This window comes from Cebus imitator, unplaced genomic scaffold (genome assembly GCF_001604975.1).
Source record: "Cebus imitator isolate Cc_AM_T3 unplaced genomic scaffold, Cebus_imitator-1.0 Scaffold83, whole genome shotgun sequence".
Taxonomy (NCBI): Eukaryota; Metazoa; Chordata; class Mammalia; order Primates; family Cebidae; genus Cebus; species Cebus imitator.
This window is the reverse complement of record NW_016107398.1, coordinates 4,866,834-4,873,380: the sequence shown is the minus strand read 5'-3', so window position 1 is coordinate 4,873,380 and position 6,547 is coordinate 4,866,834. Positions and strand designations below refer to the sequence as shown.

At 44.0% G+C, this 6,547-nt stretch overlaps 1 protein-coding gene across 5 annotated transcripts in view; it reads left to right on the top strand.

The window, feature by feature from the left end:
- The first annotated feature begins 860 nt into the window (after positions 1-860).
- WDR89 (WD repeat domain 89) overlaps positions 861-6,547 on the top strand; it is a 66,832-nt gene continuing 61,145 nt past the window's right edge. For 2 of the 5 annotated variants that reach the window (XM_017533957.2, XM_017533959.2), the window contains exon 1: positions 1,669-1,846. The gene's annotated coding sequence lies outside the window, so the exon portion shown is untranslated. Of the gene's footprint in view, positions 2,355-6,547 lie in introns of all 5 variants that reach the window. The other 3 variants (XR_005201157.1, XM_017533961.2, XM_037740438.1) reach the window with 3 other exon arrangements.

The following is a 6,547-nucleotide window of genomic DNA, read 5'->3' as shown; positions in this document are numbered from 1 at the left end:
TTTTTGTCCTTGTAGCTATCTCATTGAGGAATAGAATGGGAGGCAGGTTTGCCCTACATAGTTCCAAGCTTGACTTTTCCTTTTGGCTTAGTGATTCTGGGGTCCTGGAGATTTATTTTCTTTTCACAATTCTAAACACCTGAGCTAACTGGGCAATACTTTCATATCAGATACTAATTAAAACATGTTTTTTCCTTTGACTTCTCTCCCCACAAGATCTTTAAACTGAAGTTGTCATGTCCTAAATCGCTGACCTCCAAATATGCTTTTGATCCATACTTCGCAAAATAATTTTACCATTTGCTTCAATACATATATATTTTTATATATACACAGAAAAAATGGCCAGGCTTGGTGGCTCATGCCTGTAATCTCAGCACTTTGGGAGGCCGAGCTGGAAGGATCCACTTGAGGCCAGGAGTTTGAGACCAGACTGTCCAACACAGTGAGACGCCCTCTTCTATTTTTTTTAAAAAAAGGGCCAGGCGTGGTGGCTGACGCCTGTAATCCCAGCACTTTGGGAGGCTCAGGTGGGCAGATCACCACCTGACCAACATGGAGAAACCCTGTCTCATATTAAAAATACAAAACTGTTTTAATAAAGGCTGAAAATAGACATTATAATAAAGTTTTTAATAATATACAACGTGTATTGCTGCTGATGTTGGTCTCGCTTGACATTTTAAGCATAGCCCTATTTTCCCGTCAAGACAGCAGCCAGTTCTGAACACTTGATTCATGTAAGCAGCTGCTACCCATGCCATCATAGTATACATAAAATTGCTAAATGTAGGATTCAAATACTCTTAAATGTACAATAATATGCAAATCAGGTTGTCCTGCTGTGACAGCAAAAGGTTTAGAAACAAATAATTTTAGTATCCACTTAGTACAGTAATTATGAACATATAGCATAGAGCCAGACACAGTAAATTGTCATAAACACTAACATTGATCGTTTACGAACATACATGAAGTCTTTACACATTTCTTAAACGTTCTTTGCCTTTAGTGCTGCTGATAAACGAAAGGATAAAAAGTCCAACGGAACACATCAAAACCACAATAAATGTCAACGGGTGTTTTTAACAATAAGGAAGAACTCAGAAATAAAAACTACATTTAAAGACACAGGCTCGAACGTCCCGGACTACAAATACCAGAGTTTCTTAGAGCCGAGGCGGAGCTACCCTCAAACTGATAGTTTTTTTTAACCCAATGAAAACCAGACAACTCGTAAACTACATTCAGCCGGCTTGAAGGGCTGGTTTCTTCGCGTGCAAACACTAACGTATTACGTAGACGTTCAAAACACGAGTGGTAGTTTCAGGGCCTGGGTCTAACTACTAAATTATTTCTCCCCGCATCAGTCTCCTAGTCACCTTAATAACTCTCTACTCAACTCTGACTCGGTGGAAACTCGACCGTCTAAATGCTGAAACTGACGGACCGCACTATCAGCGGAACGTATCCAGTCCGTCGGGAAGAATGCGGAATCTGCCTTATTATTGCCTTTTATTGGCCACACATCCCACCAATGGGGCCGTGAAACTTCCGCTAACGTAACGTATGGCGTAGTGGTGTGCGCGTTGTACAGACGCTGGGACTATGAAGGGGCAGACGTTCTGCTCTCGTCCAATCGGGAGCTAGCAAGAATTTCCCCGGCCTCTAGGCCCGACGCCTTTCGCGTCGCGTTGTGGCCGGCCTCTCTGCAGCCGACCAATCCTCTTCATTTTCTTGTGCGTGTTATCCAATCAGAGAAGTCGAGGTGGGTTTCCGGTCGACCGCTCTAAACCGCCGCTCAGCCTGCGTTTTCTACGGCATGGTTTGGGGGCTGGCTGCTAAGGTACCTTTTGCTGGGCTGGGCTGGGCGGGATACCCAGCATGGGCAGCCCTCTCGACGAGCGGCAATGCTGTGGTTGAGTTTAGAAAGCTGGAGTCTCTGGACATGTGTCGCGGGAGCGCGGAGGGAATTGGGACGTTCTGGTTGGAGTGAGCACGTGTTGAGGGTCTCGCTCTGCGGTCAGAGACCCCAGGACAAACCTGTGCTGGCCCTGGCCGAAGAGCCTTCTGCCGGTCAGGCTGCTGTTGCCGGCGGCGTCCACAGCACTTCAATCTGGGGCGTTTTTCAGTGTAACCCAGACGCCCTTGCTTATTTTCAGGGAAGGACCTATTTCCTCCTACTGTCCCCTCCCTGCGGATACTTTCCCCACCACCTTCTCGATTTAGTATAATATTTTGGTAGGCCAGAAAGCAGATTTTCACTTGGGAAGAGACGTCCCGTAGTATGGGATATGGTTTGATACCAGCTACTGGTCTATTATATCATTTAAACCACATGGTGGTTTAAAGAGGTAGGTACTGTGAGTGTTCTCATTTTCACGGGAAGAAGCAGTGTTAGACATTACTCATTGTCGGTCACTGACAAATTGTGGCATTCAGCTTCCATGGACGTAAAATTAAAAGATGGTATAACTTGGAAAATGTTGCTCCTGTTTTCTTTATTAACTGAAAATTACTTAATAAAAGCCCCGGCGCGGTGGCTCACGCCTGTAATCGCCGCACTTAGGCCGAGGTGGACGGATCACGAGGTCAGGAGTTTGCGACTAGCCTGGTCAACACGGTGAAACCCCATCTCTAACTCAAAATAGAAAAATTAGCCTGGTGTGGTGGCAGGAGCCTGTAATCCCATTTACTGGGTAGGCTGAGGTTGGAGAATCCCTTGAACCCGGGAGGCAGAGGTTGCAGTGAGCCGAGATTGCGCCACCACTGCACTCCAGCCTGGGCAACAGAGCGAGACTCCGTCCCCTACCCTCCACCTCCCCCAAAATAAGTCAGTAAAACACACCTAGAAGTGAATTAATTGATCGTTATTAAGGTAAAATGATCTAGAGGAAAGACATCACAGGTGCTAGTTATTGACCTTTGACTGGACAAGTTCAGCCTCAGTTTCTTCACCCGTATAATTGAAATCAATACCAAACTTGACTAGAGTTTTGAAGATCAAATGATTCAATGGATGTAAAATGTTACTGATGAAAACCACATGTGACTTTATGCTTTTCAAATTATTTCCTGTGGAGCCTGGACTGTCACTGGAACCTATGGCAGAATAAAGCAGTGGTAACTTGCAGTCAAGTACCACTTAAGTGAGAAATATCTCTTTGTTTTTTTGTTTGTTTGTTTGTTTTAGCGAGACAAGAGTCTTGCTCTGTTGCCCAGGCTGGAGTGCAGTGGCACAGTCTCGGCTCACTGCAACCTCTGTCTCCTGGGTTCAAGTGATTCTTCTGCCTCAGCCTCAGCCTCCTGAGTAGCTGGGACTACGGGCACATGCCATCACACTCAGCTACGTTTTGTGCTTTTGGTAGAGTTGGGGTTTCACCATATCAGCCAGGTTGGTCTCGAACTGCTGACCTCGTGATCCACCTGCCACAGCCTCCCAGAGTGCTGGGATTACAGGTGTGAGCCACCATGCTCGGCCGATAAATACCTCTTAAACCTCTAAGGACTGCTTATCTCCTTGCTCAGTATTCAGGAAAGTATTCCCTGTGTGTGCAGAAACATTACTTACCTGATTTGTATTCTTACCTTGGACTGCTGTAGCTATTATAAAGCAAAAGTTTTCTTTTCTCTCACTTTGTGTCATGATCCATGCAGGGTGTTTTTCCAGATGGGAGTACAGTGGCACAGTCTCAGGTCACTAGAGTTTCGAACTACGGGGCTCAAGTGGTCCTCCTGCCTCAGCCTCCCAAGTGGCAGGGATTACATGCATGAGCCCCTATGCCAGGCCCACGCTGTTTTTGAGTTGTATTTTTGAACTAACCTAAAGTCATGACTACTTTTTCTGCAACTGACACTATTAGCTGCACGTAGGACTGAAGATAGTACTGCTTTTCTGCTTTTTCCCTATGTGCTTTAAAGAACTACATTTTTCAGTGATTTCTGTGTATGTAAGATCTTTTCATTTACTTGGCAGAAAATACAAGAGAATTTCGATATATCTGAACTGGAATGGTCTTTATGTTAATTCTGTTCAATATTTTAGGGCAGACTAAAGGTTATCACTAAACTGTCAAAAGGGTGTATTTAGTTCATATGGCTATTGTTACAAATTACAACAGATTTAGTGACTTGAAATAACACATGCTTTCTGCCTTTTTTTTGGGTGAGAAGTATACACTCAAGAAAGGGGAATGCGGGTGTATTTGAGTCACCAATTCTTTTTTTTTTTTTTTTTTTTTTTTTTTTTTTTGATATGAGGTCTCACTATGTTGCGCAGGCTGGTGGTCTCAAACTCCTGAGCTCAAGTGATCCTCCCACCTTGGCCTCCCAAAGTTCTGGCATTACTGGCATGAGCCAGGATACCCAGCCTCATTTATTATCTTTTAGTTCTGGAGGTCAGAAATGTGAAATCAGTTTCACTGGGCTAAAGTCAAGGTGTTACAGGCCCAGTTCCTTCTGGAGGCTGTGAGAGGAAGACGGTTTCCCTACCTTTTCCAGCTTCTAGTGGCTGCCTGTCTTCCTTGGCTTGTGGCTCTTCTCTGCACAGCACATCACTCCATCATCATATCACTTTCTCTTAAATAAATAAATAAATCCACAAAAAGTTCAGGAGAACTCCCTGAACTTTTCCACATCTCCCTCTGCCTCTCTTATGAGGGCATTTGTGATTATATTAGGATCATCCAGATAATCAAGGATACTCTCTCCATCTCAAGATACTTTTGTGAAGTCCCTTTTGTCATAAAATGTAACAGTCACAGGATCCTATGTATCTTTGAGGGCCGATATTCAGCCTACCATAGAAAGATCTAAAGAAGAATAAAGCATCCTATCCCACAAAGTCTCATAGGGACTGTAAGAGAAAAATTCACAGTTAATACTTGGTGAGTTAGACTTTCTGGTTACTGTAAAAATAAGTCACCACGGGTTGGAGCTTCTACAACTTTTCCACTGGACTATCTTTAATAACAAAGGTAGATGAATATACCTGTGATATTTGGAAACAAAGCCTGAATTAATGCTTTAGAAGAGTAAAATTTCATTGAGTATTAATCTTATAATTGAAAAGTTTATGTGACTTTTGCATTCAGTTTTATATGATTGTTATAAGTAAAATTTCGATGCCGCAAAAGAAATAGCACTCAAATCCTGTTAGCAAGGCAATTTACTTTTGTAGATCGGTGCCGCCGCACGCTTAGACAAGATGGGGAAGGGGTACTTATGCCTGACAGGGGTGGTCCCTACTGCTGTGTCATTCTGCTATCCTCTGGGGTTAGGTCGCACAAGCTAGACTAATCCCGATTGGTTATTTTAAAGAGAGCAGGGGTCTGAGCTTGAGTGGCAGGATGGGTGTTTTGACAGAAAAATGGTTACAGTGGGTCAGAGCAGGTAGCCAGGTGTGACGTAGGTCAAAGAAGGTGACGGGAGCAGGTGACTGGGATGACTCGGGATGGAGCAGGGGACCAGGGGAACAGATGTGAACTACTGATTAGAACCAGTGGAGAAGGTTGTTTACTGGAATTATAAGGAAGTTAAACTTTAAAATAGAAAATTGATAAGAGAGCTGAACATACTGACATACTGATTGTTTGAAGAGAAACTTGGGGTTCACTATAACATGTTTATGGTTGATGCTGTTTTGAATTATATCAAAGCATTGCTGTTCTAGAGAAGAGGCTGTTTATTCTATAGCTTCATTATTATTTTACTTTTTTTTTTTTTGAGACAGAGCTTTACTCTATCACCCAGGCTGGAGTGCAGTGGCGCAATCTCGGCTCACCATAACCTCTGCTGCCCAGGTTCAAGCAATTCTGCCTCAGTCTGTAGCTGGGATTGCAGGCACCTGCCACTGTGCCCAGCTAACTTTTGTATTTTTTTGTTTGTTTATTTATTTATTTTTAAGATGGGGTTTCTCTATGTTGGCCAGGCTGGTCTCAAACACCTGACCTCAGGTGATCTCCCCACCTTGGCCTCCCAAAGTGCTGGGATTACATGTGTGAGCCACCGTGCTCAGCCTAACTTTTGTATTTTTAATAGAGATGGGGTTTCACTGACTTGACCAGGCTAGTTTTGAACTTCTGACCTCATGATCCACCCGCCTTAACCTCCCAAAGTGTGCCTGGCCTTATTTTACTTTTAGATTTATTTTTAGAGATGGGGGTCTCACTATGTTGCCTACTCTGGACTCAAACTCTTGGGCTCAAATGATGGTTTCCACCTAAGCCTCCTGAGTAGCTGGGACTGTGGGCATGCAACACAGTGCCTAGCTAATAATATAGGGTCTTGTAATTTTCTTTCTTTGAGGGAGGCAATGACTTTTTTAAAAAAATTATTTTTTGCCGGGCGCGGTGGCTCAAGCCTGTAATCCCAGTACTTTGGGAGGCCGAGGCGGGTGGATCACGAGGTCAAGAGATCGAGACCATCCCGGTCAACACGGTGAAACCCCGTCTCTACTAAAAGTACAAAAAATTAGCTGGGCATGGTGGCGCGTGCCTGTAATCCCAGCTACTCAGGAGGCTGAGGCAGGAGAATTGCCTAAACCCAG